Consider the following 12,500-nt stretch of genomic DNA (forward strand, 5'->3'; position numbering starts at 1 on the left):
AGACTGAAAACGATCCGGAATGCTTCTCCCACTCGAGCCCGGGATTCATGCCCAGGGCTGTGGAAGTGTCCCTGGGCACGTCCGAGCGTCCACCCCCCGGGAAAAAAAAACTTCCAGATTTCCACCCCACGATGCCCGGGGAAGGTAGCCGGGGCCCGGGGGAGTTCAACCCCGGGTCCGGGGACCGGCGCCCCCCGCTGGTCGACCGGGGAATTGCATCTGAAAGGTGAAAAAAGCACTTTGAAAATATTTTGACACTTCTCACCCACTCTTCCCCGGGATTCATGCCCAGGGCTGTGGAAGTGTCCCTGGGCACTTCCGAGCGTCCACCCCCCGGGAAAAAAAAAATTCCAGATTTCCACCCCACGCTGCCCAGGGAAGGTAGCCCGGGCCCGGGGGAGGCCACCCCCGGGTCCGGGGACCGGCGCCCCCCGCTGGTCGACCGGGGAATTGCATCCGAAAGGTGAAAAAAAGCACTTTGAAAATACTTTGAAATTCCTCACCCACTCGAGCCCAGGATTCATGCCCAGGGCTGTGGAAGTGTCCCTGGGCACGTTCGAAGGTCTTCCCCCCGGGGAAAAAAAGTTCCAGATTTCCAGCCCACGCTACCCAGGGAAGGTAGCCCGGGCCCGGGGGAGGTCACCCCCGGGTCCGGGGCACTGCGTCCCCCGCAGGACAACCGGGGAATAGCGTCCAAAAGGTGAAAAAACACTTTGAAAATAGCTTCAATCGTTCTCCCACTCTTCCCCGGGATTCATGCCCAGGGCTGTGGAAGTGTCCCTGGGTAAGTTCGAGCGTCTTCCCCCCGGGAAAAAAAAACTTCCATATTTCCACCCCACGATGCCCGGGGAAGGTAGCCCGGGCCCGGGGGAGTCCATCCCCGGGTCCGGGGAACTGCGCCTCCCACTGGTCGCCCGGGGAATTGCGTCCAAAAGGTGAAAAAAATACTTTGAAAATACTTTGAAATTGTTCGCCCACTCTTCCCCGGGATTCATGCCCAGGGCTGTGGAAGTGTCCCTGGGCACGTCCGAGCGTCTTCCCCCCCGGGAAAAACAAGTTCCAGATTTTCACCCCACGCTGCCCGGGGGAGGTAGCCCGGGCCTGGGGGAGGTCACCCCCGGGTCCGGGGGACTGCGCCTCGTGCTGGACACCCGGAGAAATGCATCCAAAAGGTGAAAAAAACACTGAAAACAGTTTGAAATGGTTCACCCACTCTTCCCCGGGATTCATGCCCGGGGCTGTGGAAGTGTCCCTGGGCACGTCCGAGCGTCTTCCCCCCGGGAAAAAAAAAACTTCCATATTTCCACCCCACGCTACCCAGGGAAGGTAGCCCGGGCTCGGGGGAGGTCACCCCCGGGTCCGGGGGACTGCGCCCCGTGCTGGACACCCGGAGAAATGCATCCAAAAGGAGAAAAGAACACTGAAAACAGTTTGAAATGGTTCACCCACTCTTCCCCGGGATTCATGCCCAGGGCTGTGGAAGTGTCCCTGGGCACGTCCGAGCGTCTTCCCCCCGGAAAAAAAAAAGTTCCATATTTCCACCCCACGATGCCCGGGGAAGGTAGCCCGGGCCCGGGGGAGTCCATCCCCGGGTCCGGGGAACTGCGCCCCCCGCTGGTCGCCCGGGGAATTGCGTCCAAAAGGTGCAAAAAATACTTTGAAAATAGTTTGAAATCGTTCGCCCACTCTTCCCCGGGATTCATGCCCGGGTCTGTGGAAGTGTCCCTGGGCACGTCCGAGCGTCTTCCCCCCCTGAAAAAAAAAGTTCCATATTTCCACCCCACGATGCCTGGGGAAGGTAGCCCGGGCCCGCGGGAGGTCACCCACGGGTCCGGGGCAATGCGCCCCCCGCAGGACAACCGGGGAAATGCATGCAAAAGGTGAAAAAAACACTTTGAAAATAGTTTCAATCGTTCTCCCACTCTTCCCCGGGATTCATGCCCGGGGCTGTGGAAGTGTCCCTGGGCACGTCCGAGCGTCTTCCCCCCGGGAAAAAAAACTTCCATATTTCCACCCCACGATGCCCGGGGAAGGTAGCCCAGGCCCGGGGGAGGCCACCCCCGGGTCCGGGGAACTGCGCCCCCCGCTGGTCGCCCGGGGAATTGCGTCCAAAAGGTGAAAAAAATACTTTGAAAATACTTTGAAATTCCTTACCCACTCGAGCCCGGGATTCATGCCCAGGGCTGTGGAAGTGTCCCTGGGCACGTCCGAGCGTCTTCCCCCCCCCGGGAAAAACAAGTTCCAGATTTTCACCCCACGCTGCCCGGGGGAGGTAGCCCGGGCCTGGGGGAGGTCACCCCCGGGTCCGGGGGACTGCGCCCCGTGCTGGACACCAGGAGAAATGCATCCAAAAGGAGAAAAAAACACTGAAAACAGTTTGAAATGGTTCACCCACTCTTCCCCGGGATTCATGCCCAGGGCTGTGGAAGTGTCCCTGGGCACGTCCGAGCGTCTTCCCCCCGGAAAAAAAAAAGTTCCATATTTCCACCCCACGATGCCCGGGGAAGGTAGCCCGGGCCCGGGGGAGTCCATCCCCGGGTCCGGGGAACTGCGCCCCCCGCTGGTCGCCCGGGGAATTGCGTCCAAAAGGTGCAAAAAATACTTTGAAAATAGTTTGAAATCGTTCGCCCACTCTTCCCCGGGATTCATGCCCGGGTCTGTGGAAGTGTCCCTGGGCACGTCCGAGCGTCTTCCCCCCCTGAAAAAAAAAGTTCCATATTTCCACCCCACGATGCCTGGGGAAGGTAGCCCGGGCCCGCGGGAGGTCACCCACGGGTCCGGGGCAATGCGCCCCCCGCAGGACAACCGGGGAAATGCATGCAAAAGGTGAAAAAAACACTTTGAAAATAGTTTCAATCGTTCTCCCACTCTTCCCCGGGATTCATGCCCGGGGCTGTGGAAGTGTCCCTGGGCACGTCCGAGCGTCTTCCCCCCGGGAAAAAAAACTTCCATATTTCCACCCCACGATGCCCGGGGAAGGTAGCCCAGGCCCGGGGGAGGCCACCCCCGGGTCCGGGGAACTGCGCCCCCCGCTGGTCGCCCGGGGAATTGCGTCCAAAAGGTGAAAAAAATACTTTGAAAATACTTTGAAATTCCTTACCCACTCGAGCCCGGGATTCATGCCCAGGGCTGTGGAAGTGTCCCTGGGCACGTCCGAGCGTCTTCCCCCCCCGGGAAAAACAAGTTCCAGATTTTCACCCCACGCTGCCCGGGGGAGGTAGCCCGGGCCTGGGGGAGGTCACCCCCGGGTCCGGGGGACTGCGCCCCGTGCTGGACACCCGGAGAAATGCATCCAAAAGGAGAAAAAAACACTGAAAACAGTTTGAAATGGTTCACCCACTCTTCCCCGGGATTCATGCCCAGGGCTGTGGAAGTGTCCCTGGGCACGTCCGAGCGTCTTCCCCCCGGAAAAAAAAAAGTTCCATATTTCCACCCCACGATGCCCGGGGAAGGTAGCCCGGGCCCGGGGGAGTCCATCCCCGGGTCCGGGGAACTGCGCCCCCCGCTGGTCGCCCGGGGAATTGCGTCCAAAAGGTGCAAAAAATACTTTGAAAATAGTTTGAAATCGTTCGCCCACTCTTCCCCGGGATTCATGCCCGGGTCTGTGGAAGTGTCCCTGGGCACGTCCGAGCGTCTTCCCCCCCTGAAAAAAAAAGTTCCATATTTCCACCCCACGATGCCTGGGGAAGGTAGCCCGGGCCCGCGGGAGGTCACCCACGGGTCCGGGGCAATGCGCCCCCCGCAGGACAACCGGGGAAATGCATGCAAAAGGTGAAAAAAACACTTTGAAAATAGTTTCAATCGTTCTCCCACTCTTCCCCGGGATTCATGCCCGGGGCTGTGGAAGTGTCCCTGGGCACGTCCGAGCGTCTTCCCCCCGGGAAAAAAAACTTCCATATTTCCACCCCACGATGCCCGGGGAAGGTAGCCCAGGCCCGGGGGAGGCCACCCCCGGGTCCGGGGAACTGCGCCCCCCGCTGGTCGCCCGGGGAATTGCGTCCAAAAGGTGAAAAAAATACTTTGAAAATACTTTGAAATTCCTTACCCACTCGAGCCCGGGATTCATGCCCAGGGCTGTGGAAGTGTCCCTGGGCACGTCCGAGCGTCTTCCCCCCCCGGGAAAAACAAGTTCCAGATTTTCACCCCACGCTGCCCGGGGGAGGTAGCCCGGGCCTGGGGGAGGTCACCCCCGGGTCCGGGGGACTGCGCCCCGTGCTGGACACCCGGAGAAATGCATCCAAAAGGAGAAAAAAACACTGAAAACAGTTTGAAATGGTTCACCCACTCTTCCCCGGGATTCATGCCCAGGGCTGTGGAAGTGTCCCTGGGCACGTCCGAGCGTCTTCCCCCCGGAAAAAAAAAAGTTCCATATTTCCACCCCACGATGCCCGGGGAAGGTAGCCCGGGCCCGGGGGAGTCCATCCCCGGGTCCGGGGAACTGCGCCCCCCGCTGGTCGACCGGGGAATTGCGTCCAAAAGGTGCAAAAAATACTTTGAAAATAGTTTGAAATCGTTCGCCCACTCTTCCCCGGGATTCATGCCCGGGTCTGTGGAAGTGTCCCTGGGCACGTCCGAGCGTCTTCCCCCCCTGAAAAAAAAAGTTCCATATTTCCACCCCACGATGCCTGGGGAAGGTAGCCCGGGCCCGCGGGAGGTCACCCACGGGTCCGGGGCAATGCGCCCCCCGCAGGACAACCGGGGAAATGCATGCAAAAGGTGAAAAAAACACTTTGAAAATAGTTTCAATCGTTCTCCCACTCTTCCCCGGGATTCATGCCCGGGGCTGTGGAAGTGTCCCTGGGCACGTCCGAGCGTCTTCCCCCCGGGAAAAAAAACTTCCATATTTCCACCCCACGATGCCCGGGGAAGGTAGCCCAGGCCCGGGGGAGGCCACCCCCGGGTCCGGGGAACTGCGCCCCCCGCTGGTCGCCCGGGGAATTGCGTCCAAAAGGTGAAAAAAATACTTTGAAAATACTTTGAAATTCCTTACCCACTCGAGCCCGGGATTCATGCCCAGGGCTGTGGAAGTGTCCCTGGGCACGTCCGAGCGTCTTCCCCCCCCGGGAAAAACAAGTTCCAGATTTTCACCCCACGCTGCCCGGGGGAGGTAGCCCGGGCCTGGGGGAGGTCACCCCCGGGTCCGGGGGACTGCGCCCCGTGCTGGACACCCGGAGAAATGCATCCAAAAGGAGAAAAAAACACTGAAAACAGTTTGAAATGGTTCACCCACTCTTCCCCGGGATTCATGCCCAGGGCTGTGGAAGTGTCCCTGGGCACGTCCGAGCGTCTTCCCCCCGGAAAAAAAAAAGTTCCATATTTCCACCCCACGATGCCCGGGGAAGGTAGCCCGGGCCCGGGGGAGTCCATCCCCGGGTCCGGGGAACTGCGCCCCCCGCTGGTCGACCGGGGAATTGCGTCCAAAAGGTGCAAAAAATACTTTGAAAATAGTTTGAAATCGTTCGCCCACTCTTCCCCGGGATTCATGCCCGGGTCTGTGGAAGTGTCCCTGGGCACGTCCGAGCGTCTTCCCCCCCTGAAAAAAAAAGTTCCATATTTCCACCCCACGATGCCTGGGGAAGGTAGCCCGGGCCCGCGGGAGGTCACCCACGGGTCCGGGGCAATGCGCCCCCCGCAGGACAACCGGGGAAATGCATGCAAAAGGTGAAAAAAACACTTTGAAAATAGTTTCAATCGTTCTCCCACTCTTCCCCGGGATTCATGCCCGGGGCTGTGGAAGTGTCCCTGGGCACGTCCGAGCGTCTTCCCCCCGGGAAAAAAAACTTCCATATTTCCACCCCACGATGCCCGGGGAAGGTAGCCCAGGCCCGGGGGAGGCCACCCCCGGGTCCGGGGAACTGCGCCCCCCGCTGGTCGCCCGGGGAATTGCGTCCAAAAGGTGAAAAAAATACTTTGAAAATACTTTGAAATTCCTTACCCACTCGAGCCCGGGATTCATGCCCAGGGCTGTGGAAGTGTCCCTGGGCACGTCCGAGCGTCTTCCCCCCCCGGGAAAAACAAGTTCCAGATTTTCACCCCACGCTGCCCGGGGGAGGTAGCCCGGGCCTGGGGGAGGTCACCCCCGGGTCCGGGGGACTGCGCCCCGTGCTGGACACCCGGAGAAATGCATCCAAAAGGAGAAAAAAACACTGAAAACAGTTTGAAATGGTTCACCCACTCTTCCCCGGGATTCATGCCCAGGGCTGTGGAAGTGTCCCTGGGCACGTCCGAGCGTCTTCCCCCCGGAAAAAAAAAAGTTCCATATTTCCACCCCACGATGCCCGGGGAAGGTAGCCCGGGCCCGGGGGAGTCCATCCCCGGGTCCGGGGAACTGCGCCCCCCGCTGGTCGCCCGGGGAATTGCGTCCAAAAGGTGCAAAAAATACTTTGACAATACTTTGAAATTCCTCACCCACTCGAGCCCGGGATTCATGCCCAGGGCTGTGGAAGTGTCCCTGGGCACGTCCGAGCGTCTTCCCCCCCCGGGAAAAACAAGTTCCAGATTTTCACCCCACGCTGCCCGGGGGAGGTAGCCCGGGCCTGGGGGAGGTCACCCCCGGGTCCGGGGGACTGCGCCCCGTGCTGGACACCCGGAGAAATGCATCCAAAAGGTGAAAAAAACACTGAAAACAGTTTGAAATGGTTCACCCACTCTTCCCCGGGATTCATGCCCAGGGCTGTGGAAGTGTCCCTGGGCACGTCCGAGCGTCTTCCCCCCCCGGGAAAAACAAGTTCCAGATTTTCACCCCACGCTGCCCGGGGGAGGTAGCCCGGGCCTGGTTGAGGTCACCCCCGGGTCCGGGGGACTGCGCCCCGTGCTGGACACCCGGAGAAATGCATCCAAAAGGTGAAAAAAAACACTGAAAACAGTTTGAAACTGTTCACCCACTCTTCCCCGGGATTCATGCCCAGGGCTGTGGAAGTGTCCCCGGGCAAGATGAAGCTTATGCCCCCCTGAAAAAAAAAACTTCCATATTTCCACCCCCCGCTACCCAGGGAAGGTAGCCCGGGCCCGGGGGAGGTCACCCCCGGGTCCGGGGCACTGCGCCCCCCGCAGGACACCCGGAGAATTGCATCCAAAAGGTGAAAAAAGCACTTAGAAAATATCTTGAAATCGTTCACCCACTCTTCCCCGGGATTCATGCCCAGGGCTGTGGAAGTGTCCCTGGGCAGGCTGAAGCTTCTGCCCCCCCGGGAAAAAAAAACTTCCATATTTCCACCCCACGCTACCCAGGGAAGGTAGCCCAGGCCCGGGGGAGGTCACCCCCGGGTCCGGGGCACTGCGCCACCCGCAGGACACCCGGGGAATTGCATCCAAAAGGTGAAAAAAGCACTTAGAAAATATCTTGAAATCGTTCACCCACTCTTCCCCGGGATTCATGCCCAGGGCTGTGGAAGTGTCCCTGGGCACGTTCGAGCGTCCTCCCCCCTGAAAAAAAAACTTCCATATTTCCACCCCCCGCTACCCAGGGAAGGTAGCCCAGGCCCGGGGGAGGTCACCCCCGGGTCCGGGGCACTGCGCCACCCGCAGGACACCCGGGGAATTGCATCCAAAAGGTGAAAAAAGCACTTAGAAAATATCTTGAAATCGTTCACCCACTCTTCCCCGGGATTCATGCCCAGGGCTGTGGAAGTGTCCCTGGGCACGTTCGAGCGTCCTCCCCCCTGAAAAAAAAACTTCCATATTTCCACCCCCCGCTACCCAGGGAAGGTAGCCCAGGCCCGGGGGAGGTCATCCCCGGGTCTGGGGACCGGCGTCCCCCGCAGGACAACCGGGGAATTGCGTCCAAAAGGTGAAAAAAATACTTTGAAAATACTTTGAAATTCCTCACCCACTCGATCCCGGGATTCATGCCCTGGCCTATGGAAGTGTCCCCGGGCATGACAAAGCGTCTTCCCCCCCTGAAATAAAAACTTCCACAAAACCACCCCGCGCTGGCCAGGGAAGGTAGCCCGGGCCAGGGGGACGTCGTCCAGGGGTCCGGGGACATGTGCCCCCCGCTGGCCGACCTGAGAATTGCACAGAAAGGGTGAAAAAAGCACTTTGAATATACTTTGATTCCTCACCCACTCTTCCCCGGGATTCATGCCCGGGCCTATGGAAGTGTCCCCGGGCATGAAGAAGCGTCTTCCCCCCTGAAAAAAAAAGTTCCATATTTCCACCCCACGCTACCCAGGGAAGGTAGCCCGGGCCCGGGGGAGGTCACCCCCGGGTCCGGGGAACTGCGCCACCCGCAGGACACCCGGGGAAATGCGTCCAAAAGGTGATAAAAATACTTTGAAAATAGTTTGAAATCGTTCACCCACTCTTCCCCGGGATTCATGCCCAGGGCTGTGGAAGTGTCCCTGGGCACGTTCGAGCGTCCTCCCCCCTGAAAAAAAAACTTCCATATTTCCACCCCCCGCTACCCAGGGAAGGTAGCCCAGGCCCGGGGGAGGTCACCCCCGGGTCCGGGGCACTGCGCCACCCGCAGGACACCCGGGGAATTGCATCCAAAAGGTGAAAAAAGCACTTAGAAAATATCTTGAAATCGTTCACCCACTCTTCCCCGGGATTCATGCCCAGGGCTGTGGAAGTGTCCCTGGGCACGTTCGAGCGTCCTCCCCCCTGAAAAAAAAACTTCCATATTTCCACCCCCCGCTACCCAGGGAAGGTAGCCCAGGCCCGGGGGAGGTCATCCCCGGGTCTGGGGACCGGCGTCCCCCGCAGGACAACCGGGGAATTGCGTCCAAAAGGTGAAAAAAATACTTTGAAAATACTTTGAAATTCCTCACCCACTCGATCCCGGGATTCATGCCCTGGCCTATGGAAGTGTCCCCGGGCATGACAAAGCGTCTTCCCCCCCTGAAATAAAAACTTCCACAAAACCACCCCGCGCTGGCCAGGGAAGGTAGCCCGGGCCAGGGGGACGTCGTCCAGGGGTCCGGGGACATGTGCCCCCCGCTGGCCGACCTGAGAATTGCACAGAAAGGGTGAAAAAAGCACTTTGAATATACTTTGATTCCTCACCCACTCTTCCCCGGGATTCATGCCCGGGCCTATGGAAGTGTCCCCGGGCATGAAGAAGCGTCTTCCCCCCTGAAAAAAAAAGTTCCATATTTCCACCCCACGCTACCCAGGGAAGGTAGCCCGGGCCCGGGGGAGGTCACCCCCGGGTCCGGGGAACTGCGCCACCCGCAGGACACCCGGGGAAATGCGTCCAAAAGGTGATAAAAATACTTTGAAAATAGTTTGAAATCGTTCACCCACTCTTCCCCGGGATTCATGCCCAGGGCTGTGGAAGTGTCCCCGGGCAAGCTGAAGCTTCTTCCCCCCTGAAAAAAAAAAGTTCCATATTTCCTCCCCACGATGCCCGGGGAAGGTAGCCCAGGCCCGGGGGAGGTCACCCCCGGGTCCGGGGCACTGCGCCCCCCGCTGGTCGCCCGGGGAAATGCATCCAAACTGTGAAAAAATACTTTGAAAATAGTTTGAAACAGCTCGCCCACTCTTCCCCGGGATTCATGCCCAGGGCTGTGGAAGTGTCCCTGGGCACGTCCGAGCGTCTTCCCCCCGGGAAAAACAAGTTCCAGATTTTCACCCCCACGCTGCCCGGGGGAGGTAGCCCGGGCCTGGGTGAGGTCACCCCCGGGTCCGGGGGACTGCGCCCCGTGCTGGACACCCGGAGAAATGCATCTAATCGGTGAAAAAAACACTGAAAACAGTTTGAAATTGTTCACCCACTCTTCCCCGGGATTCATGCCCAGGGCTGTGGAAGTGTCCCCGGGCAAGCTGAAGCGTCTTCCCCCCTGAAAAATAAACTTCCACAAAACCACCCCGCGCTGCCCGGGGAAGGTAGCCCGGGCCAGGGGGACGTCGTCCCGGGGTCCGGGGACATGTGCCCCCCGCTGGCCGACCCGAGAATTGCACAGAAAGGGTGAAAAAAGCACTTTGAAAATACATGGAAGTAACTCACCCACTCTTCCCCGGGATTCATGCCCGGGCCTATGGAAGTGTCCCCGGGCATGACAAAGCGTCTTCCCCCCCTGAAAAATAAACTTCCACAAAACCACCCCGCGCTGCCCAGGGAAGGTAGCCCGGGCCAGGGGGACGTCGTCCCGGGGTCCGGGGACATGCGCCCTCCGCTGGCCGACCTGGGAATTGCAGAGAAAGGGTGAAAAAAGCACTTAGAAAATAATTTGATTCCTCACCCACTCTTCCCCGGGATTCATGCCCGGGCCTATGGAAGTGTCCCCGGGCATGACAAAGCGTCTTCCCCCCTGAAAAATAAACTTCCACAAAACCACCCCGCGCTGCCCGGGGAAGGTAGCCCGGGCCAGGGGGACGTCGTCCCGGGGTCCGGGGACATGTGCCCCCCGCTGGCCGACCCGAGAATTGCACAGAAAGGGTATAAAAAGCACTTTGAAAATACTTTGATTCCTCACCCACTCTTCCCCGGGATTCATGCCCGGGCCTATGGAAGTGTCCCTGGGCATGACAAAGCGTCTTCCCCCCTGAAATAAAAACTTCCACAAAACCACCCGGCGCTGCCCGGGGAAGGTAGCCCGGGCCAGGGGGACGTCGTCCCGGGGTCCGGGGACATGCGCCCCCCGCTGGCCGTCCCGGGAATTGCACAGAAAGGGTGAAAAAAGCACTTTGAAAATACATGGAAGTATCTCACCCACTCTTCCCCGGGATTCATGCCCGGGCCTATGGAAGTGTCCCTGGGCATGACAAAGCGTCTTCCCCCCTGAAATAAAAACTTCCACAAAACCACCCGGCGCTGCCCGGGGAAGGTAGCCCGGGCCAGGGGGACGTCGTCCCGGGGTCCGGGGACATGCGCCCCCCGCTGGCCGTCCCGGGAATTGCACAGAAAGGGTGAAAAAAGCACTTTGAAAATACATGGAAGTATCTCACCCACTCTTCCCCGGGATTCATGCCCGGGCCTATGGAAGTGTCCCTGGGCATGACAAAGCGTCTTCCCCCCTGAAAAAAAAACTTCCACAAAACCACCCCGCGCTGCCCGGGGAAGGTAGCCCGGGCCAGGGGGACGTCGTCCCGGGGTCCGGGGACATGCGCCCCCCGCTGGCCGTCCCGGGAATTGCACAGAAAGGGTGAAAAAAGCACTTTGAAAATACATGGAAGTATCTCACCCACTCGAGCCCGGGATTCATGCCCGGGCCTATGGAAGTGTCCCTGGGCATGACAAAGCGTCTTCCCCCCTGAAAAAAAAACTTCCACAAAACCACCCCGCGCTGCCCGGGGAAGGTAGCCCGGGCCAGGGGGACGTCGTCCCGGGGTCCGGGGACATGCGCCCCCCGCTGGCCGTCCCGGGAATTGCACAGAAAGGGTGAAAAAAGCACTTTGAAAATACATGGAAGTATCTCACCCACTCGAGCCCGGGATTCATGCCCGGGCCTATGGAAGTGTCCCTGGGCATGACAAAGCGTCTCCCCCCCTGAAATAAAAACTTCCACAAAACCACCCCGCGCTGCCCGGGGAAGGTAGCCCGGGCCAGGGGGACGTCGTCCCGGGGTCCGGGGACATGCGCCCCCCGCTGGCCGTCCCGGGAATTGCACAGAAAGGGTGAAAAAAGCACTTTGAAAATACATGGAAGTATCTCACCCACTCGAGCCCGGGATTCATGCCCGGGCCTATGGAAGTGTCCCCGGGCAGGCTGAACCACCTCCCCCCGCTGAAAAAATAACCCCCACTCCAACCCCAAAAAACCCTCACCCCAAAAATAACACAAACACACACACACACTTGCAGAAATTTAAAAAACTCCCCCCAAATCTCACAGAAAAAGAACAAACCCTCACCCCAAAAATAGCACACGCACGCACACACACACACACACACACACACAGAAAATGCAAAAACTCCCCCCTGCTGCAAAAATGTCACAAAAAAAAACAAAAACTCTCGCCCCAAAAAATAACACACACACACACAGCCAGAAAATACAAAAACTCCCCCCTGCTGCAAAAAAATCACACAAAAAAACAAAAACTCTCGCCCCAAAAATAACACACACACACACAGCCAGAAAATTCAAAAAGTCCCCCGGCTGCAAAAAATTTCACAAAAAAAAAACAAAAACTCTCGCCCCAAAAATAACACACACACACACACACACACACACACACACACACACACACAGAAAATGCAAAAACTCCCCCCGGCTGCAAAAAATTTCACAAAAAAAAAAAAAAAAAACTCTCGCCCCAAAAATAACACACACACACACACACACACACACACACACACACACACAGCCAGAAAATTCAAAAAGTCCCCCGGCTGCAAAAATTTTAAAAAAAAATTAAATAAAAAAAAACTCTCACCCCAAAAATAACACACACACACACACACACACACACACACACACACACGCAGCCAGAAAATTCAAAAAGTCCCCCGGCTGCAAAAATTTCACACAAAAAAAAAACACACAAACCCTCACCCCAAAATACAATCACTTTCATTGAAAAAAAAATAAAAAAATAAAAAGATCCTTCCGCTGC

This window comes from Crinia signifera, unplaced genomic scaffold (genome assembly GCF_055691185.1).
Source record: "Crinia signifera unplaced genomic scaffold, ASM5569118v1 HAP2_SCAFFOLD_195, whole genome shotgun sequence".
Classification (NCBI taxonomy): Eukaryota; Metazoa; Chordata; class Amphibia; order Anura; family Myobatrachidae; genus Crinia; species Crinia signifera.